Raw genomic sequence first — 24,467 nt, forward strand, 5'->3', positions numbered from 1 at the left:
TCAACAGATAGTCATGGTTTCCTGACTATGGACATTGGATGTCATTGATAACGGGATCACATCATTAGGAGAATGATGTGATGGACAAGACCCAATCCTAAGCATAGCATAAAAGATCGTGTAGTTTCGTTTGCTAGAGCTTTTCCAATGTCAAGTATCTTTTCCTTAGACCATGAGATCGTGCAACTCCCGGATACCGTAGGAGTGCTTTGGGTGTGCCAAACGTCACAACGTAACTGGGTGACTATAAAGGTGCACTACGGGTATCTCCGAAAGTGTCTGTTGGGTTGGCACGGATCGAGACTGGGATTTGTCACTCCGTGTGACGGAGAGGTATCTCTGGGCCCACTCGGTAATGCATCATCATAATGAGCTCAATGTGACTAAGGCGTTAGTCACGGGATCATGCATTGCGGTACGAGTAAAGAGACTTGCCGGTAACGAGATTGAACAAGGTATTGGGATACCGACGATCGAATCTCGGGCAAGTAACATACCGATTGACAAAGGGAATTGTATACGGGATTGATTGAATCCTCGACATCGTGGTTCATCTGATGAGATCATCGTGGAACATGTGGGAGCCAACATGGGTATCCAGATCCCGCTGTTGGTTATTGACCGGAGAGGCGTCTCGGTCATGTCTGCATGTCTCCCGAACCCGTAGGGTCTACACACTTAAGGTTCGGTGACGCTAGGGTTGTAGAGATATGTGTATGCGGAAACCCGAAAGTTGTTCGGAGTCCCGGATGAGATCCCGGACATCACGAGGAGTTCCGGAATGGTCCGGAGGTGAAGAATTATATATAGGAAGTCAAGTTTCGGCCACCGGGAAAGTTTCGGGGGTTATCGGTATTGTACCGGGACCACCGGAAGGGTCCCGGGGGTCCACCGGGTGGGGCCACCTATCCCGGAGGGCCCCGTGGGCTGAAGTGGGAAGGGAACCAACCCCTAGTGGGCTGGGCGCCCCCCCATGGGCCTCCCCCCTGCGCCTAGGGTTGGAAACCCTAGGGTGGGGGGGCGCCCCACTTGCCTTGGGGGGCAAGGCACCCCCCTTGGCCGCCGCCCCCCCCTCTAGATGGGTTGTGGCCGGCGCCCCCCCTCCCAGGGGGCCTATATAAAGGGGGGGGAGGGAGGGCAGCAATAACACAGCCTTGGGCGCCTCCCTCCTCCCCTGCTACACCTCTCTCTCTCTCTCTCGTACAAACTCGGCGAAGCCCTGCCGACATCCCGCTACATCCACCACCACGCCGTCGTGCTGCTGGATCTCCATCAACCTCTCCTCCCCCCTTGCTGGATCAAGAAGGAGGAGACGTCGCTGCACCGTACGTGTGTTGAACGCGGAGGTGCCGTCCGTTCGGCACTCGGTCATCGGTGATTTGGATCACGGCGAGTACGACTCCGTCATCCACGTTCATTGGAACGCTTCCGCTCGCGATCTACAAGGGTATGTAGATGCACTCCTTTCCCCTCGTTGCTAGTATACTCCATAGATGCATCTTGGTGAGCGTAGGAAAATTTTAAAATTATGCTACGATTCCCAACATTCTTCAATTTGCACAAAATTATATATTTCCCTTAAGGCAGCTTGTTTCTTATGAGCGGGGAAATATTTAGCAGAGAAGTAATAAATCATATCCTGGGGACTATGCACACAACCAGGATCAAGAGAATTAAACCATGTTTTAGCATCACCCTTTAATGAGAACGGAAATAATTTAAGGATATAGTAGTAACGAGTTTTCTCATCATTAGTGAATAGGGTGGCTATATCAATTAATTTAGTAAGATGTGCCACAACAGTTTCAGATTCATAGCCTTAAAAAGGATCAGATTCAACCAAAGTAATTATCTCAGGATCGACAGAGAAATCATAATCCTTATCGGAAATACAGATAGGTGAAGTAGCAAAAGCAGGGTCATATTTCATTCTAGCATTCAAAGATTTTCCTTTCAGCTTAGCTAATAATTTCTTAAGATCATATCTATCATTGCAAGCAAGAAAGTCTCTAGCAGTTTCTTCATCCATAACATAACCCTCAGGCACAACAGGCAATTCATATCTAGGGGGAGAATCTTCATCATCACTTTCATCAATATTATCAGTTTCAATAATTTCATTCTCTCTAGCCCTAGCAAGTTGTTCATCAAGAAATTCACCTAATGGCACAGTAGTATCAAGCATAGGAGTAGTTTCATCATAAGTATCATGCATAGCAGAAGTGGCATCATCAATAATATGCGACATATCAGAAATAATAGTAGAAGCAGGTTTAGGCGTCGCAAGCTTACTCAAAACAGAAGGTGAATCAAGTGCAGAGCTACATGGCAGTTCCTTACCTCCCCTCGTAGTTGAGGGATAAATTTTGGTTTTCTCGTCTTTCAAGTTCCTCATAGTGATCAGCATATATAAATCCCAAGTGACTCAAAGAATAGAGCTATGCTCCCCGGCAACGGCGCCAGAAAATAGTCTTGATAACCCACAAGTATAGGGGATCGCAACAGTTTTCGAGGGTAGAGTATTCAACCCAAATTTATTGATTCGACATAAGGGGAGCCAAAGAATATTCTCAAGTATTAGCAGCTGAGTTGTCAATTCAACCACACCTGGATAACTTAATATGTGCAGCAAAGTATTTAGTAGCAAGGTAGTATGGAAGTAACGATAACGGTGGCAAAAGTAACAGTAGCAGATTTGTAGTAATGATAACAGTGGCAACGGTAAAGTAACTAAGCAAAGAGCAATATGTGAAAAGCTCGTAGGCATTGGATCGGTGATGGAGAATTATGTCGTACGTGCTTATGGAAAAGAATTTGCATGACATCTTTTGTCCTACCCTCCCGTGGCAGCGGGGTCCTATTGGAAACTAAGGGATATTAAGGCCTCCTTTTAATAAAGTACCGGACCAAAGCATTAACACTTAGTGAATACATGAACTCCTCAAACTACGGTCATCACCGGTAAGTATCCCGATTATTGTCACTTCGGGGTTAACGGATCATAACACATAATAGGTGACTATAGACTTGCAAGATAGGATCAAGAACTCACATATATTCATGAAAACATAATAGGTTCAGACCTGAAATCATGGGACTCGGGCCCTAGTGACAAGCATTAAGCATAGCAAAGTCATAGCAACATCAATCTCAGAACATAGTGGATACTAGGGATCAAACCCTAACAAAACTAACTCGATTACATGGTAAATCTCATCCAACCCATCACCGTCCATCAAGCCTACGATGGAATTACTCATGCACGGCGGTGAGCATCATGAAATTGGTGGTTGAGGAAGGTTGATGATGACGATGGTGACGGATTCCCCTCTCCGGAGCCCCGAACGGACTCTAGATCAGCCCTCCCGAGAGAGATTAGGGCTTGGCGGCGGCTCCGTATCGTAAAACGCGATGAATCCTTCTCTCTGATTTTTTCCGCCCCGAACATGAATATATAGAGTTGGAGTTGAGGTCGGTGGAGCTCCAGGGGGCCCACGAGGCAGGGGGCGCGCCCAGGGGGTAGGCGCGCCTCCCACCCTCGTGGACAGGGTGTGGGCCCTCTGGTCTTGATTCTTTCGCCAGTATTTTTAATTAATTCCAAAAATATTCTCCATGAAGTTTCAGGTCATTCCGAGAACTTTTATTTCTGCACAAAAATAACACCATGGCAATTCTGCTGAAAACAGCGTCAGTCCGGGTTAGTTCCATTCAAATCATGCAAGTTAGAGTCCAAAACAAGGGCAAAAGTGTTTGGAAAAGTAGATACGATGGCGACGTATCAGTGTTCGTCGTTATGTACATGTTCGCGAGTGAGACCAATAGGCTGTCCCAAGCGATCAGAATACCACCGCGTGTGCCCACCGTAGGAACATAGTAGAAATGTTCGAATTTATTACCCAGGCAATGCCTAACCACTTCGATCGAGATCGACTCCATTTTGGTTTCCTGGAGGCATACAATGCTCACATTTGCAGCCAAAACTACTTGGTAAACAGCATTCCTCCTAGCCGGTGAATTCAGTCCTCAAACGTTCCACACCAAAATTTTGGGCGGGTTGGAAGTCATGGAAATGCCCACCAAATCCACGTACCACACCTGGTAGTACTACTGGCCCTCGACCCTTCCTTCCTCCTCACTCTGCAAGGGTAGCACCGAAGCATCCCACCCAAATAATGCCAGAATCGCCCTCACGTGGCAGTCGAGCAGTGGCTTATCGGACAACTTGACATAGGCTTGCAGCGCATCATCGTCAATCTGGTTCCCTTCATTGGCCAGGCAAAGCTTCCTGATCAGCACCGTCTGCTGCTTTGAGGCCTTAGAGCCCCTCCCGCCCTTTGCCAGCCTCACACTCCGGCGCGGAGAGGACACCAATGGTCGCTTCTGCCGCGGCCTCCTCTGCTGCTTCGGTAGGTCCCTAGATGTAGGCTGGGCCAGCAAAGGTGAGAGCGCTCGACGCAGCTCCGAGCAGAGCTGCACCACTTGCTCCTGCGGTGATGGACCTGGGGGAGAGGCCACTTGCGTATGCACCTACTGTAGCGGTGTCCCCAACTGCCCCTGGGAGTGCGCTTGTGGTGGCCCTGAATCCGCTCCTTCATCTGCCTGTGATAAACTTACCAAAAACCAGTCCCCATTCAACGTGCATGGGTGCGTCCCATCCGCATGCAGGGTGGGACCCGGTGGTGTCCGTCACGCAGGTTGCCCAACATGCAACTGTCCAGCCCAGTCTCCTCCACCTCGGGCGTGGTGTGATCCGCACACCAACCGGAACCATGGGTGTCGCGTGATTCGCCCTGGTCCACTTGCACGTCCCACCCACCAATCCTGACCGAGTGCACGGGCTCCGGTCCCACCATCGCAGGTTCCACCAACTCGGCCCTGCCAGTCCCATCATCTGTCTGGTCCGGCCTCGGTCTACCCCTCAATTGGTTCGCCAATCTTGGCGATCCAGATATGCGGATCTGCGGGGCCCTCCTCTGCACCGGCTGATCTTCCTGTGCCCCCACTCTGCTTTCCAACGGGGAGACAACCCTGCTGGCTTCTACGGCCACGACACGTTGCGCCGTGCCCCGGCCCACCACACTTTCCGTACCCCAGCCACCAAAAGGAACAGGGTCACTCCTGCGTCCGGATAGCGGCGTGACATCATCAGCCAGCTCGTGCTGACCAGCCTGGGTTTGAACGGCCTGCTGACCAACCTGGGTTTGAACTGCCCGATTCCTGCCGGGCGATGGAGCCGACGCCGACGAGGAGTCCAACCGGCGAGGCGGCGAAGGCGGCGGCGGCGGTGGCCCACCCCAGCCTCCAGAGCGCGAGCCACCGCAGTCGTGTCCACCAGACGGCGAGGAAAGGGGGCAGGGGTGGTGGCTGTGGCGTCCCGGCCTGCCGCCCAAGGCGAACCGGCGCAGCCGCCAGCCGAGTGCCGATCGGGTACCACAGGGCATCAGATCATCCATCCACCTGCACAGCATCTTGACTTCTCCTGTTCGGCCTCCTCCACGGTGAAGATCCGCCTAGAGGGGATGCAAGTTGGGTCGTCCGTGCGCAACCAAACCAAGAACCCAGCCATGTCGCTACGCTCCGCGGTAGACGCACCGAACTTGACCACAATCCCCAGGCCATGCAGAAGAACCTCCGCCGTGCGCCGCGTCCACGCGTTTGCTGGAATGCCACGCAGCACCAGCGGCACCAGGAACGGCATGGTGATGGCCGTGGTGTGCGAGTGGCGAGACCAAGGCGCGAGCATGAGATCAAACTGGTGCGTGTCGGCCCGTCCGCGCCTGAGCAACCTGCTCCTGATCTCCGACGAACGGCAAAGCACAAGGAAATATCCTCTTATGGACATGTCCAGCAGGGCCAGCTCAAACTCCCGCACAAGGATTCCGGCCACCGAGGCCAAGCCCGCCGCGTCCCGAGCACCAACGACGGTCACCACCACAGCCCGAGAGAGCTCATCTTCGAGCGCCCGAAGATCGGGGCCCGACTCCAGGAAGCACACATCCACCTGATCGGCCACCAAGGGGGGCGCCACCTCCCTCGAATCCACCGGCTCGAACGGGACCGAGAACCCAGGCCCGGCCACCGCCACGCTGCCCACCGACCCGGCGCTGACCACATGGCTCCACGGAACACCGACCCGCACCGCGCCCGCCGGCGGCGCCCGGGAGGGGGAGGCGGTAGCGGCGGGGACAGGGTGCCCGCGGCCCCCGACGACGGCGCCGCGCGGCCATGGCGGGCCGGCGGAAGCTGCGAAGGGTCCACCGGCTACGAACTACGGGGGCGGGGGCGCGGGCGCGTGCAGTCCCGAGAGATGTGGCCCTCCCCGTCGCAGCGCACACACACCGGAAGGTTGGTGCACATGGCGACGACGGCAGGATGTTGGGCCACCTGCCCGAAGGAGAGCGGCGCGCCGGCCTGGGCGGGGAACGCATCCGCGGAGCCGCAGGCCGGCGCCCAGTCTGCGTCTGCCAGGGCGCCTCGCTATCAGCCAGAGGAAGGGGGGGCTTGCAGCCTCGGCGCACACGATTGGACCGCGCGCCGTGCCCACCACGTCGGGCACCACGAGCAGGGAGCGCAACACCGGCCTAGGGGGCGGCGGCGGCGAAGGAGAGGGGGGGCAGGGAGCCAGAGGAGGACGTCGAGAGGGACACCCTAGATGCCATGGCGGACGACATCGGGCTGCGAACCGGCGCAGGGAGGTGGTCGCCGGGGACCGGAGTGGCCACCGGCGAGGGGGTGGACGCCGGCGTGGGCTTGGTGGTCGCCGGGGCCGGAGTGGCCGCCGGCGAGGAGGGGGAGGAGGGGAGCGCTAGATGCCAAGTCCGTATTCTTATTTCCTAGAGAGTAAAACCATATTGTAGATGTGTTAGTTTTCCTTTTCTTTTTTGAAAAGGAGGATTACTAAGGTCTCTGCGTATTTCTTGCGTCTCCATCACCGCAATGTCTCCACACCTATTCTTATTTCCTAGAGAGTAAAACCATATTGTAGATGTGTTAGTTTTCCTTTTCTTTTTCGAAAAGGAGGATTACTCCGGTCTGTGCGTATTTCTTGCGTCTCCATCACCGCAATGTCTCCACACCTATTATATCCTGTGCTCCTTGACAGCACCGGCGGAGCCTCGTGGGGGCCACAAGCTGCTGGTAAGCATTCTGGCCCAGTCCACGAAACCTCCACAGCCCAATCGTCAGAACGAAACGCTCGTCCTCCATGGGGATTTAGTTTAGGCCTTCCCCCCGATTCCGCTTCTCCGCCGCTAGCCTGCTGCTACGTCGAGGCTTCGACTGCCGAACGCCGCCGGCTGATTGCTGCGGCATCCAATCTGCTGGCCTGCTACTGGCCCTTCTAGTGATGCAGCCTGCACGCCACCTCCGAACTGCTGCGACTGCTGAATGACCCAAGGACTGGGGGAGCAAGCAAGGTATGCTTCACCTCTTTAAGTCAGAGGGTTGTTCGGTTGGTATACATTCTCGCCACTATTGATTCTCACTGTCTAACATTATTGCACATAAACAAACATGTACACAAAAACGGAACACAGTACGCTCTGCATTGCCGCTGGATTGCTAGTTAATCCCTTGCCTGCAGTTTCTGTATGATATGCTTCCTTCACAACAATCAAGCGAGAATTAATATCAATAACGGCCAGCTTGGCTGGAATATCAATATACTACAGATATAAAGTACTGGACACTCGGTCATGTTCGGATTCAGAGAAGAAGTAACAATGTTCCTGAATTTTCGTTTCAGGTAACAATGCTGAAACAACATACTTGTCCACAATACCCATGTGTCATTGTTAGTCGTATTTTGGTCGTTTCGGTGTATTCTATTAGTCTGGAGCACTAGATACTAGTACTTGTCCACAATACCTAGCCGAGTATGTTAATTTTCCGTAAAAAAAAAGAGGCATCTCAATGTTGCGATGTATACCATGCTGCAGTGAGCCGTCGCCTCAATGAAAATTATACATGTGAATAAGCTACAAACATAACGTGAAAAGTTACATGACATACTCTCATTAAAGGGAACTGCATACATTACATAGGTAAATAGCCAATATGCACGGGAGCAACTTAAGAGGTAGTTGATCATGCCACTGCATACTTTGTTAGCGCGGCAAACTGGCGAAGGACAAAATTTCTTGCTCTAAACTATACCTTCCAGATATGCTTGTCGGTGTTAAACCATTGTTGCTCTGTGCATGAGAGCTACTGCTGTCAGGGCACAAAAATGACTTGATATCTCCATCATTTTTATGGGGAAGTTGACTCCTTAATCTTGTAGTTCTAAGGAATTGCAACTTCATTTCTACCTCTTTCATGGTTGGTCTTTCTCTTCCTTTGGCATTCAAGCATGCTTTTGCGATTGAGGCAGTATCATCAATTTCATTCTGGTTTGCTTCTTCCGCAACTTGAGCATCCATGATTTCCATGAGAACTCCCTGCTGAAGTCCTTCCATAAAGTAACGAGCCAAGCTTTGTTTTGTACCTTGGTCATTAATAAAAATTGGCTTCTTTCTTATTAGAAGCTCTACTAGTATAACTCCAAAACTATAAACATCACTCTTCTCATTCAGTTCGCCAGTATGGTAGTACTCAGGGTCTAAGTAACCAAATGTGCCTTGCACAATTGTCACTACATGTGTCTGATCAAGTGATAAAGATCTCGAGGCACCAAAGTCAGAAACCTTGGTAGTAAAGTTGTCATCTAGGAGTATATTGGATGATTTGACATCTCTATGGAAAATTGGTATTGCAGCAGCTGAGTGGAGATAAGCAAGAGCACCTGCAGCTTCTACCGCAATCCTAATACGATCATCCCACGAAAGCAAGCATTTAGCACTTGCATCAACGTGAAGAAGATCATATAGTGTGCCATTGGATATAAACTCATAGACCAGCAAAGGCACCTCTGTTTCAAGACAACAACCAAAAAGTTTCACCACATTGCGATGAATGATTTGTGACAGGATGGCAACCTCGTTGATAAACTGGTCAATCTCAGTTTGCTCCACTAGCTTGGACTTCTTAATTGCCACGACACGTTGATCGGATAGAATACCTTTGTAAACTGTGCCATGTCCTCCACGACCAAGAACACGACTGGCATCAAAGTTGTTAGTTGCCTTATCTAGTTCATCCAAGGGGAATATCTTTGTGTTATCTGTGGCACTTTCATCCAATATTAGTTGTTCCAAGAGTAGGCCTTGGTTTTTCCTAAAGTATGCCCTTCGAGTTCGCTTTTGTATGCCTCTCTTCCACTTGCGGACGAGTACGGTTGCACATAGCACAAGGATTATGGCAGCAAGGCCACAACCAATTCCAATTGCAATACCTATACATCCAATGGTTATTGTTATGGAAAAATCACACATTTTGCAAGGTGCAATTGTATATGAGTTTTTTAAATTCGGTATGACTTACCTAAAAGAAGACTGCGTCTCTTCGTTGACGTGACACATCTCCCTTTTCTTGGATCAAACTCTTTTCCATGACTGCAGTTTTCGCAACTATATCCTCCAGGGTAATTTTGGCATGTGCCATTGCAAATATTTGTCAACAGACACTCGTTAACATCTGTAAATATACAATGGGTAGTTAAACACCGAATGATGCATGGAGATCAATGGCCTAGCACACTGAGAGTCTGGTATATATATGCGCAGTCTCCACTCTCCACTGTACATTATTTGGTCAAGAGTGTTTCTAAGTATGTCAGTAAAAATCAGAAGTGTATAAACTAACAGTATATATGTGCAAACACGTTTGGTGTTAAAATAAATATTATTTCAATGGAAGACCAGTTGTACCAAAAGAAAATGGAAATCGAATCTTTACATTAAGATGACCAAGGAATTGCATCACTATTTATTTTGGTCAACCATTTCATGTACTAGGAAAATCTAGCAATTCAAACTGAAAGACGATGTGAATTTTCACCTGTGCAGCCATCAGGTACGTAGGGATTTCCTGCAAAGCCTTTAGAGCACTTGCAACGATAGCCAAGATGCATCGTCCCATTCCCATGGGTAACGTTGAGGCAAGTGCTGTTAAAACTGCGGCAAGCATACATATCCCTGTATTGCATGCCCATAGCCATCGGACAGGTTAAATTTGTGACGGCCACCACATCTTCATATCGTATTCTCCAGATAAATCAAAAAGATCACTCAGAGGGTCGTCTTCTTTGTATGAGTAATCATCATCTCCTGGAATAACTATTCTAATCTCCTCGTTGTTAGAATTTAAACTGTTTTTTGTGTTTGCAACACTAATATATCCATCGTTCACTGAAACATTGGCCACAAGATACTTTACTGTGTCTCGATCGAGGACTGTCAAATTCTGTGATGTACAATTTAGTCGAAACTTCACATGAGCATAGCAACCTTTCTCAACCCCAAAAGGGAAGGGGATAATTGTGTTTCCACATAATCTTTTACATCCTCTTCTAGGATTAGGATTATAACCTGCACCAGGACGGATTTATATAGGAAGTAAGATTAAATATGAGCATGGAAATTAAAAAGTGAAAGGAGAGAGATGGAGGGAGGAGGGGTGCGTACCACCACGGCAGCCATTGTGAATGTAAGGATTGGATCTACATGGCTTTCACCAGAACAGTAACAGCGGTATCCATCTTCTGCTGAATCACAGTGGCTATTGGTGTCACAAGCATAAGTAGCATAATTCCTTAATGCACTTTGACAGTTTGGTTGGTCCGTGACAGCACCCTGGAGTAAGGGCTGATCGTAAAGATTGCTTATATTTATCCATCTTGAAGAGATATCACTGGTTTGAAACAGATAATCTCGCCACAAGAAAGCCTTGACATGAAGGTGCACTGGATCTTGCTGCGGCTTGATGTCATCTGAGCGGACAAGTGTTAACCGAAAGCCTCGCAGCTCCCTTTTAATTGCGATAGAGCAACAGCCGATGCCACTGCATTGCCCAGAGGCTTCTTTCTCCATGATGGCCAGATCGTCGTTGCATACACTCATGCAAGAACCAATGGTGTGATTCGTTACATGATCAAACAAGTAGACCTCGACATCGCAGCCAACGACGACTAAATCGTTGTATTTACTAATGGTAGCACTACTATTAGCAGGGGTTTCCCAGGACATGATGTAGGGGCTGTTACCTGGTTTCATGGTAACGTTGAAGGCAATAGATTCCGTAGAGACTACTATGTTGTGGTCGTATAGGTCAACAATCTGAGCAGTACTGTTTCGAAGAGCGAGGGGCAGTTTGATTCGTGTCCACAGCGGGTGACGCCTGGCCTGGGGGCTGCCTGGAATTTCCTGCTGCATGTTTGGTTGATGTCCACGAAAAGAGGAAGTACGCCTGGCCTGGACAACGAAACAGCCTAGTTAGCCTGGTGGAAAACGAGGCAAGATGATTAGCCTGGTCCCAGGCGTCCTTTTTTGGATGCCTGGACATGCCTGGTGCAGCAGCCTGGAAGTAATTGCAGATATTAATTGATGTGGTGTAGAAAACGAGGCAAACAGGGAGCAAACAGCGACGGGTTAGAATCCACTAGGGCAGGCTATGAACCAAACACTCCTTCCATATGCTAGCCTGACCAGGCAACTTTTTTTCAGATTCTCACGCCTGGCCAGGCAGCAAAATTTCCCAGGCGTGGAGTTCAGGACATGAACCAAACTTCCCCTGAGTCTTGGAGGCCTGCTGGAGTTGTCGCAGGCGAGCTCGAAGCCTCGGCGGAAGCAGCCCGGCCCTATGCCGAAGGGGTAGGAGATCTTGATGTCCCCACACACAGTTGGGCAGTGGGACAGGGATTTATCGGAAGGAATATGCTGGACCGCATTCCCTCCGGTAGCTACAGCTGATGCCTGCGGCATGACTGTGCAGCACAAGAGCAGCACAGAGGACATGGCGGCAACAACAATCACCTCGGTGAAGCTCATGGTTGCACCGCCCAGCTTGCGGAATGCGGACTGCCGTTGGTATTTGGACCCAGAAGAAGAATCCATGGTTTCCTGGTCTAGACTAGAGGCAGAGGGGTATATCTGTCCTGAATCTCTAGCAAGCATTGGTAGAAGCTAGTGGCCGGGACTATGAGATGTTACGATGCTGTGAATATAGGAAGTCTAATAATCCAACCATATGTTACAGTCGTCTCCGGGGTCGTCACGATTCACGACCACATGTAAATACAGATTGAGCAGCTCAGTACACTCACCTTGCACACCACATATGGCAGAGAGTGCGGTCTACCGACAACTGTCTGCCGTGTTTTACAGGTCACCTCGACGGCGAGAGTGCAATTGACGACGAATGGTGCAAATTGCTAGTCGCCAGTCATCGGCTAATCTTCTGCATGCCAAATTTACACACTTCCAGTAGTTGTCGCCTGGAAAGATATGCAGCCGTTCCCTTCACGCCCATACGCGACCGTGCCTAGTGTGGTATCGGTTCAATCTGAAAAGGTCATCGCTGAGTCCCGTGGCGGAGCGAGGAAAATTGTGTCACTGGGACCGAGTGCTATTAAAATGGATTGGGAATGGCCAAGTCATTAAAAAATAAACTTTTAACAGGAAATAACCATTAAGATTTTGCACTCTTCAAAGACAAATTAGCACTAAATCCCTAGTGTTGTGGGGGCAGGGCCCCCCGCTGGTAAACCCTATCTTCGCCATTGACTCAGGCCCTGTTTGTTTCAGCTTCGCTTAGATTTTAATCACCTGTGGATTCGCTTCAGTGGCGAAGCTGATTCTTCATCACTGAAGTACACTTTGATGTGCTTCGGGAAATTGCACTAAAAATGGTCCAAACCTAGATTCAGCTTCATTGGTAAAGCTGATTCCAAATAGCTGTTTGTTTCAGATTCTAGATTCGGCTTCATTGGCAAAGCTGAATTTGGTCCCATAATCCGAAACAAACAGGGTCTCAGTCTCGCTAGTATTTTTGCTCCTATGGTTGGAATCGGCTATGGGTCCCATTGACAAACTAACAAATGTGACAAAAATTGGTTGGTCTTACAAAACATGATTCTAAGTTGTCGTGGATGGCCAAACTGCGGTCTTTGCCCTCTTTGCAAACAAGCTCCTGAGTTCGCCGTTCACCTTCTCGCCCGATGCCGCTTCACAACCCGTATTTGGACTCAGATCGCCAACTGGCTCGGCCTCCTGGATTTCTCTACTTTGGCTTGGGCAAATGCCACCTCGGTGAGAGGTTGGTGGACCGATACAGTGAACACAAGACCGCACTGGAAGGCTCTCACTCCGTTGATGATGTTAGTATCTTGGGAGATTTAAAAGGGACACAATGCAAGAGTTTTCCACAACACCGCACACCCACAATGGTGAATGTTGGGAGGATTGGTTCTACCGTCTTTGCCTAAAAAAATGTCGGGAGGATCAAGGAGGAGGCCCATCTTTGGGCATTAGCGGGCGTGAAATACTTGAGCAATGTAATGCCGCGAGAGTAGTTGTTTTCTTCCCCATGTTGCGGGCATATGTCTAAACCCTCTCCCTTAATTAATGAAAATGGCGAATCTTTTGCCTTGTTTAAAAAAACAAATGTGACAAATTCTAGTTATCCCCACTAACACTATTTATCTCAATATGCAGCTATAACATCTCAACATGCACTCATGCATGTAAAAATAGTCACCTCAGTATGCACTCATGCATGAAAAAAGATCCACCACAAGACATGCATGCGAAAACTCACTAGTGCAGATTGGGTCATCGCACATGATTAAAAAAACCCTATCACACATACAATAGCGAATTGTCGCCTTGCGATGGTGTGCGATAGGGGGTGCATGTGCATCACACACACTACGAGCGACCTGTGTGCAATAGGGTGCTAGGATGCAGACATTTTTGGCAATAGCAATCATATGTGATGCCTACACATGCTGCACATAGTTTAAGTCAGGTGCAACCTGTGGGATTGATGTGTCATCGCACACATCTCCACACAAGAAAACACATGTAATTGTTCGGCAAACACAAACGGTATGGCAAGGGTGACAGTTTGCAAAATGTAACCTATCGCACATGATTTGATGGATGTAAATATGTGTGATGTTTATCAACCATTGCACACACTTTCTGAACAAAACGTATACGATCACACATAGTTCACGCCTAGTTTATGAGTGAGATTATGTTTAGCATCATACAGAGCTCTCATGTGGGATGAGGAGCTACCACGCCAAGTCGGAGGATGGCCTTGGTGTGTGTGTGTGTGTGACCACGTCTCCCGAAACAAGTGCCTCCTCTCTTTCTTTCTTTTTGTGGTTGGACAAGTGCCTCTCTTTTTTGAAACATAATCGACTTTATTCCTCAAATAATAGCGAGATCGTTTACATAAGAGTGAGAATGACTGACATCTATAAATCAAGCCTTTGTGACCTTGCTGCCCAAATCAGCTGCAACCATAGAAGTAAAAGATCACTGACCGATTAGTCTTATTCATAGCTTCCCAAAGCTTGTGACCAAGGTGCTTGCGACACGCGTGGCGGAAGAGATGCCAAACATTGTTGGGGTGCACCAGAGTGCATTCATCAAGGGCCGTTGTCTCCATGATAACTACATGCTTGTTCAGGCCATGGCAAGAAAACTTAACTCCTCCAAAAGGCCAGCGGTTATGCTAAAACTAGATATCACGAAGGCGTTCGACACAGTGGACTAGGCTTTCTTACTGGAGGTGATGTGCCATGTGGGATTTGGACCGAGATGGACCGCCTGGGTGGCAGGGTTGCTAGCCTCCTCCTCTACTCGAGTGCTAGTCAACGACATTCCATGAGAAGTAATTTATAACAATGTGGCTTGCGACAAGGAGATTCCTAGTCTCCTTTTCTTTTTGTTATGATCATGGGAGCCCTACATGCTCTTCTTAAACACGCGGCCATGTCTGGGGTGCTGTCACCATTGGCACCAACAGGATTGCAGAATCACACATCTATCTTTGCGAATGACGTCGTCACTTTCATCAAGCAAGATGTCTTGAGCCTAAGGGCATGCAACCTACTACTTCAAGACTTCGGAATGGCCTCGGGGTTGCGCACAAACATTGCTAAATGCCCTGCTCATCCTATCTGGTGTACCGAGGAACAGATTCAACTCATTGCGGAGGAAATGGGATGTCTGGTGAAGGGCTGGCCGTGTCAATACCTGGGCCTACCTCTAGGCCTGAGGAAAATAACGGCGGCCCAACTGCAAGATGTGATTGACAAGATGGCTGGCCGCCTGCCGTCCTGGAAGGCTAGGCTCCTGTATAGAGCAGGACGACTAGAACTCCTGAAAACAACGCTGGCAGCAATGCCAATACATGCCATGATTGCTATAGACATCCCAATGAAAACTTTGGAAGCGGCAAACAAGATTGAAAGGATCGAGAAGAGGTGTCTAGAGGGGGGCGATTAGACCCTCAACAAGGAAAAGTAGCAGTTTTTAATTTCTTCAAGTTGAGGTGGAGTTTTAGCACAAGTTTAAACATTCACAATACATTTCAAGCAAGCATGACAAGAGTATATGAGTAGCGGAGAGTAAAGCTTGCAAGTTGCAAGAATGTAAAGGGATGGGATTGGAGTATGCAACGCAATTGGAGACATGAAGATTTTTTCCGTGGTCCCGATAGGTGGTGCTATCGTACATCCACGTTGATGGAGACTTCAACCCACGAAGGGTAACGGCTGCGCGGGTCCACGGAGGGCTCCACCCACGAAGGGTCCACGAAGAAGCAACCTTGTCTATCCCACCATGGCCATCGCCCACGAAGGACTTGCCTCACTAGGGTAGATCTTCACGAAGTAGGCGATCTCCTTGCCCGTACAAACTCCTTGGTTCAACTCCACAATCCTGTCGGAGGCTCCCAAGAGACACCACTCTCCAAAAGGTAATAGATGGTGTGTTGATGATGAACTCCTTGCTCTTATGCTTCAAATGATAGTTTCCCCAACACTCAACTCTTTCTCACAGATTTGGATTTGGTGGAAAGATGATTTGAGTGGAAAGCAACTTGGGGAAGGCTAGAGATCAAGATTCTTGTGGTTGGAATGGAATATCTTGGTCTCAACACATGAGTAGGTGGTTCTCTCTCAGAAAATGTATGTTGGAAGTGTAGGCACGTTCTGATGGCTCTCTCCATGAATGAAGAGTGGATGAAGGGGTATATATAGCCTCCACACAAAATCTAACCGTTACACACAATTCACCAAACTCGGTGGGACCGAATCATGAAACCCGGTCAGACCGATTCAGTTTAAAATGTGAACGTTAGGCTTTTCGGTGGGACCGATATGATCAACTCGGTGGGACCGATGTGCTAGGGTTAGGGTACACCCAACTCGGTTTGACTGATTACACAAACTCGGTGGGACCGATTTTGGTAATAAGCAAAAGAGAGAGTTGGTCAGGCAAACTCGGTGGGACCGATTGCTTATCTCGGTGGGACCGAAATATTGCAACAGGTAACAGAGAGTTTGCAATCCCATCTCGATGAGACCGAGATCCCATCGGTGAGACCGAACTGATGAGGGTTTCTGGCAGTGGCTATGTCAAATGAACTCGGTGGCGTCGGATAGATCAAATCAGTGGGGCCGAGTTTGACTTTTGGTTTGGGACAAATGTGGATATGAGAAAGTGGTTGAGGGCTTTGGAGCATATCACTAAGCACTTTGAGCAAGCAAGCCATTAAGCAACACCTCATCCCTTTTTAATAGTATTGGCTTTCCTGTGGACTCAATATGATCTTGGATCACTAAAATGAAAATGTAGAGTCTTGAGCTTTAGAGCTTTTGCCACTGTTCTGTCCTTAGCATCTTGAAGGGGTTCCACATCCTCTTGTCCATGCCACTCCACTGTTGAACTCATCTAAAATATACTAGGTAAAAGTATTAGTCCAACAAGAGGTATGTTGACATTAATTACCAAAATCACCCAGGGAGCACTTGTGCTTTCAATCTCCCCTTTTTTGGTAATTGATGACAACATACATCAAAGCTTTAGATAGAGATATAAAGAATAACAAGTAAAGCTTTGGAAGAACATGTGACATGCATAGGCTCCCCCTATATGTATGCAATCATGTAAATATGGAATATAAGAGCATGTGAATGCATAAGCATGACAGAGCAAGCAACGAGTTACATGTATCTTGGCTATATGCATCAGAGCAAATGATGTGAATATAGGAATTGTACCTTCATGTTCATGAGTCCTTGCAAACAATATGTACATCAACAAGAGATCTTCATGCACATGAGTGTGATGCATATACTTACCTTGTGGTCTTGGGCTGGCTTTGCAAGAGATGAACCTGAGTAAACAAGGTTAGATAACACAGAGGCATCTACTAAACAGAGCAAACAGCAAACCACAAGAGTACCAAGATTGGGATGACATGTAGAGAGTGAGTACTAGGTACTCTATTGGATATAGACATGTCCCCCCAAAAAAGGTAAAGATATGCAATGAATTCAAAGATTTCCTTCCCTTAGATGTCTTTCTCCCCCTGAATCTTATATTGGATAATGGGAGAATATCGGGAAGATAAAAACAGAGCAAAACAAATCAGAGCACAATAATCATAACACAAACTAACATGTCTTTCCCCTCTTAAAGACACATGACTTCTCTCCTCTTGAATACCAAGCATCTGGGGTCTCTCTCCGTTTGATATGATTAAGCATTCTCCCCCTTTGATGTGATTAAGCATTCTCCCCCTTTGATGTGATTAAGCTTTGATGTGATCTCTCTCTCCCCCTTTGACATCAATTTCCAAGAAGGGTCCTTCTGGAGTGTGAGTCGAATAGGTTTGGTCCTTGAGTCACATGACAAAGCAGCATGTAGAATGTGATGCAGGTAGAGGACAAGAATCATTGAGTGGAGCTGAAACAAATATGCAGAGTGCAAATGGCAAATTGTTTTCTCAGTGTTGAAATCGGTAACACCGAGTTGTTTTCTTCGGTGGCACCGAGATGGTTCGGTTTGACCGAAAGAGACAAACCGGTGTGTCCGAGTTTAACACAGAGAGAACACTTGTCATCTCAGCTCACTAGGCAAATAAGATCTCACAAATATTTGCAAGGAATTTACTTAAGGATTTGCAATGAATTGGATGCAGGAAATGCAGAACAAAGAAAAGAAAAGAAAAGAAATCTAGATGAAGTTTTTTTTGTTGTTGGATAAAGAGAGGGAACAAATATGCAAGAGACAAATGCAAAAACATGGAGAAACACTAGAGAACTTCATCTAGAATTGGTCGGCGACAAAGTCACCTATGTTAGTGTATATTGACTGAGGAGTCAAGTGAGAACACTTGATCGTAGGTCATACTCATCGTTTAAGCTCAAAATGGGGTTACCATTTTTCGTTTAAGCATTTTGATGTATTCGCATCTTGTTGAGCTGCTTTGACCCATGTCTTGGGGTAAAGCTTCTCTAAGATGGAATATCATACCTTGGGTGGTGGTTTAATCTTGATCATGTAGTTGAACTTGTGTGGGATGCTTAAGGTTGATGTAGCTCATCAATGAGTTGGGAGCACCACTTGTAGCTTGAGTTCATCTACCTACATGGGCTAGTCTTGCAATTAAGAGCACTTGTGTATCCAAAATGACAATCATGAATTTGATACCAAATGAAATTTGATATAAAGAAATTGTCAAAGGATATGTTGAAGGGATTCATGCTTCCTTGTCTTCAACCACCATATTGTAGAGACTTGGTGATGTAGAGATTGCTCAAGATGTGAGTGATTTGCAATCTCATAGATTTAGATTCATCCAAGTACCTACAAGGGTTAGATAGCATGCAAGGGTGCAAGTATGTATCCAAGACATATGATCATCATCATAAGAGAAATATCAAGGATTAGTCAAAGGCTCATGCCTTGCATGTATCCAAATGGAGTTTCTACTCCAAGTTTGAGGCATCAATGATGTTCAATTCACCTCTCAAACGACAAAATACTTTCTCATCAAGCGGTTTGGTGAATATATCCACCAATTGCTTATCAGTACGAACATGCTTAAGATCAATGTCCCCTTTAGCAACATAATCTCGTATGAAATGATGACGAACTTCAATATGCTTAGTTCGAGAATGTTGCACGGGATTATCGGCAATCTTAATAGCACTTTCATTGTCACAAAGCAATGGAACATGTTTCACATAGATCCCATAATCTTTAAGAGTTTGGGTCATCCAAAGTAATTGAGCACAACATGAACCGGCGGCAATGTATTCCGCTTCGGCGGCGGATAAGGATACCGAGTTTTGTTTCTTGGAGGACCAAGACACAAGAGGTCTACCAAGAAATTGACAAGTACCCGAAGTGGACTTTCTATCAACCTTGTCACTGGCATAGTCCGAATCGGAATAGCCAACAAGATCAAAAGAAGACCTCTTAGGATATCAAATGCCAAAATTTGGTGTATGAATTAAGTATCTCACTATCCTTTTCACAGTCTTAAGATGACATTCTTTGGGGGCCGCTTGATATCGTGCACACATGCACACACTTAGCATAATATCGGGACGGGAGACACATAGATATAACAATGAACCAATAATAGAGCGGTAAACCTTTTGGTTAACCGGTTTGCCATCCTTAGTTAAGTAAAGATGTCCACTAGTAGGCATGGGAGTTTTCATACCTTTGCTTTCTTGCATGTTGAACTTCTTGAATAAGTCCTTGGTGTACTTTGTTTGAGAAACAAAGGTGCCTTCTTTAGTTTGCTTGATTTGCAAACCAAGAAAGAACTTGAGTTCACTCATCATAGACATCTCAAACTTCTCCGGCATTAGCTTTTCAAACTTTTCACTAAAATGAGGGTTAGTCGAACCAAATATGATATCATCAACATAAATTTGGCACACAAATAATTCACCATTAACCCTTTTAGTAAAAAGAGTAGAATCTATCTTTCCAATTACAAAGCCTTTTTCAATAAGGAACTTGGTCAAGCATTTATACCAAGCTCTAGGAGCTTGTTTAAGACCATAAAGAGCTTTGTGAAGTTTGTAAACATGGTCGGGTTTCTTAGGATTAACAAATCCGGGAGGTTGTTTAACATAAACTTCCTCCTCAATTTCACTGTTTAGAAAAGCACTTTTAATGTCCATTTGGTACAAGGTGATATCATGGTGATTAGCATAGGCAAGTAAGATGCGAATGGACTGAAGTCTAGCAACGGGGGCATATGTCTCACCATAGTCCATACCTTCGACTTGAGTGTAGCCTTGTGCGACGAGACATGCTTTGTTGCGATCGACTTGTCCATCTTTGTCTTGCTTGTTGTGAAACACCCATTTGGTACCGATGATGTTGTGGTTGTTGTCGGGCTTCTCGACCAATGTCCACACTTGGTTCCTCTCAAAGTTGTGTAGCTCTTCATGCATGGCATTTATCCAATCCGGATCTTCCAATGCTTCTTCAACCTTCATAGGTTCAATACTAGAGATGAATGAATAATGTTCACAAAAATTTGCCAAACGAGTTTTAGAGCGAGTGATTCTCCCGGTTTGGATATCATTGAAGATTTGTTCAACGGGATGGTCTCTTGAGACTCTTGCTCGAACTCGTGAGAGCTTTTGCTTGGGTCGGGGTGGAACATCTTCTTCATCATCTTGTTCTTCCTCTTGGCCTTCTTCATTGTTGACGTTGTCGTTCTCTTGTCGAGGTGGAGAAGGAGGTTGATGAGGTTCATCTTGGTGTACTTCCTCGTTTTCTTCATCTTGGCGTGTCCCACTTGTGGATGCTTCCATGTCAACTCTTGGTTCACCTTGTCGTGAGGTAGAAGCTTCCACTTGGACGGACGAGGTACTCTCCTTCACCTCCATTGGACGAATCTTGCCAAAAGACAAGTCTTGGATTGCTTCTGAAGGGTCTTTGTCTCCTACATCAATTGGCAATTGCTCTACTTGCGAGCCGTTAGATTCATCAAACTTCACATCTACCGTCTCCTCAGCCTTTCGGGTGAAATTGTTGTAGACACGGTAAGTGTGAGAGTTTGAGCCATAACCAAGTAGGAAACCCTCATGAGATTTAGGAGCAAATTTAGAACGACGATGCTTATCAAGAATACAGCACTTTGAGCCGAATACCCGAAAGTATCCAACTTGGGGTTTGTTACCGGTAAGAAGGTCGTATGCCATCTTGCCGAGTAGCTTGTGAAGATACAAGCGATTTGTTGCATGACAAGCTGTCTCAACTGCTTTCGCCCAAAAGTGTTTTGGAGTCTTGTACTCATCAAGCATCGTTCTCGCCATCTCAATAAGAGTCCGGTTCTTCCTCTCAACAACTCCATTTTGTTGAGGCGTGTGAGGGAGTCCTGGATTAGGGGGTCCTCGGACAGCCGGACTATATCCTTTAGCCGGACTGTTGGACTATGAAGATACAAGAATGAAGACTTTGTCCCGTGTCCAGATGGGACTCTCCTTGGCGTGGAAGGCAAGCTTGGCAATACGGATATGTAGATCTCCTCCCTTGTAGCCGATTCTGTGTAACCCTAGCCCCCTCCTGTGTCTATATAAACCGGAGGGTTTAGTCCGTAGGACAACAACAACAATCATACCATAGGCTAGCTTCTAGGGTTTAGCCTCTACGATCTCGTGGTAGATCAACTCATGTAATACTCATATCATCAAGATTAATCAAGCAGGAAGTAGGGTATTACCTCCATCGAGAGGGCCCGAACCTGGGTAAACATCGTGTCCCCCGCCTCATGTTACCATCCGCCTTAGATGCACAGTTCGGGACCCCCTACCCGAGATCCGCCGGTTTTGACACCGACATTGGTGCTTTCATTGAGAGTTCCACTGTGCCGTCACCGTAAGGCTTGATGGCTCCTTCGATCATCGGCAACGATGCGATCTAGGGTGAGGTTTTCCTCCCCGGACAGATCCTCGTATTCGGCGGCTTCGTACTGCAGGCCAACTCGCTTGGCCATCTGGAGCAGATCGAGAGCTACACCCCTGGCCATCAGGCCAGGTTTGGAAACTTGAACTATACTGCCGACATCCGCGGAGACTTGATCTTCGACGGATTCGAGCCCATGTCAGGTGCGCCGCACAGTCACGACGGGCATGACTTAGCCCTGCCGTCGGATAGTGTTCAGGAGATCACACCTGCAGCTACTCCGGCCCTCAATCCGGAACAAATTGCGGCGTCTGAGGACGGGTGGATGGACCCGCCACGAAGGCCGCGCACTCAGCGGGATAGAGCCGAATGCTGACTTCACTTCCTATGAGACCCGTGTGGCCGGACACTTGGATTCGTCCCTGGCCATGGGTTCCGAGCCGCCTGCGTCCGTGCCTATCGAATCCGATTGGGCACCGATCATGGAGTTTACCTCCGCGGATATCTTTCAGCACTCGCCCTTTGGCGACGTGTTAAACTCGTTGAGGTCTTTCTCCCTGTCAGGAGACCCTTGGCCGAACTATGTCCGGTTAGAATGGGATGCGGACGACGAAGAAATTCGCTCCCCACCCACCACCCACTTAGTAGCCACTGTGGACGATTTAACTGACATGCTTGACTTCTGCTCCGAAGACATCGACGGTATGGACGACGATGCAGGAGACGAACAAGAACCACCGCCCACAAGGGCGCTGGACTGCCACCTCATCGTATGACATATAAATGGTGGACACCCCCAAAGAAGGGGATGGCGATAAGACAACGGAGGATAATCCCCCCAAGAAGCAATCCAAGCACCGATGTCAGCGGCGCCGCTCTAAGTCCCGCCATAGCAAAAGCAGCGATACCGGCACAAGAGACAATAACGCTCCGGATGGTGCCGAAGACGACGACAATCCCCTCCAGCCAGACCTCGAGCGGGAGGATGAACAAGCTAGCCCTCTGGAACAGGCAGCAGACGGAGAATCATAGGATGACAATTACACGCCTCTCTCCGAAGACGAGGTGAGCCTCGGCGACGAAGAATTTATCGTGCTTGAGGATCCCGTCGAGCAGGAGCGCTTCAAGCGCCGGCTGATAGCCACAGCAAACAGCCTGAAGAAAAAGCAACAACAGCTTCGAGCTGATCAAGAGCTGCTAGCGGATAGATGGACTGAAGTCCTTGCGGCCGAGGAATACGAACTCGAACGCCCAACCAAGAGTTACCCAAAGCGCAGGTTGCTACCCCAACTCGAGGAGGAAGCATTAAAACCTACATTACTAGCGTATGATGCGGCTGATCGGCCACCTCGTGGCCGAGACAGAGGGGCATATCAGCTCGAAGTCCAGCCCGCACCCCGTCGCCAGACAAACAAAAACACCAAGGTCCGGGGCAAAACGCGGGACCTGCGAGACGTATTGGAAACAAAGCAGGTCACACAAGATCGATCTACGGATCACGGGGTCGCGCCCCAACGCATGACGATGATCGTCACGCCGGATACACTAAAAGCAAATCCGGCCGGGCCGAATACAACAGACAAGACTCGTATGAACTGCGTCGTGACATAGCCCGGCACAGAGGCGCCGCACACCCCCTATGCTTCACCGATGAAGTAATGGATCATGAATTCCCAGAAGGGTTTAAACCCATGAACATTGAATCATATGATGGTACCACAGACCCCGCGGTATGGATAGAAGACTTCTTCCTCCACATTCACATGGCCCGCGGGGATGATCTACACGCCATCAAGTACCTCCCGCTAAAACTCAAAGGGCCGACTCGGCATTGGCTGAATAGCTTGCCGGCAAACTCCATCGGAAGTTGGGAGAGCTTGGCAGATGCATTCCTGGATAATTTCCAGGGCACGTATGTGCGACCACCGGATGCTGACGATTTAAGTCATATAACTCAGCAGCCAGGGGAATCGGCCAGGAAATTTTGGACCCGGTTCCTAACTAAGAAGAACCAAATTGTTGACTGTCCGGATGTAGAGGCCTTAGCAGCATTTAAGCATAACATCCATGACGAGTGGCTCGCCCGGAACCTCGGTCAAGAGAAGCCAAAATCCATGGCAGCCCTCACAACACTTATGACCCGCTTTTGTGCGGGCGAAGATAGCTGGTTGGCTCGTAGTAACAACACAGCAAGCAAACCTGGCTCATTAGAAGCCAGGGATAGCAACGGCAAACCACGACGCAACAAACACAAGCGCCGCAAATATGGTGAAAACGCCGAAGATACGACAGTTAATGCCGGGTTTAGTGGCTCAAAGTCCGGTCAGCGGAAAGGGCCCCTCAAAAATAACAATTCGGGTCCATCCAGTTTGGACCGCATACTCGATTGTCAATGCCAAATTCATGGCACCCCAGGGACGCCAGCCACCCATACCAATAGAGAATGCTGGGTCTTCAAACAAGTCGGCAGGGTAGGCGCCAAAAACAGTAAAGGGGGGTCTCAAAGCGATGATGGCGATGAAGAGCCCAGATCACCGAACACAGGAGGGCAAAAGAAATTTCCCCCGCAAATCCAAACGGTGAACGTGGTAAACACCAACCAAATTCCCAACCCGGACCCGATACACACCCTAG

At 48.1% G+C, this 24,467-nt stretch overlaps 1 pseudogene; it reads right to left on the bottom strand.

The window, feature by feature from the left end:
- Positions 1-3,871: 3,871 nt before the first annotated feature.
- Positions 3,872-12,136, bottom strand: LOC123144671 (uncharacterized; annotated as a pseudogene).
- Between the last annotated feature and the right edge of the window lie 12,331 nt (positions 12,137-24,467).

Source organism: Triticum aestivum, chromosome 6D (genome assembly GCF_018294505.1).
Source record: "Triticum aestivum cultivar Chinese Spring chromosome 6D, IWGSC CS RefSeq v2.1, whole genome shotgun sequence".
Taxonomy (NCBI): domain Eukaryota; kingdom Viridiplantae; phylum Streptophyta; class Magnoliopsida; order Poales; family Poaceae; genus Triticum; species Triticum aestivum.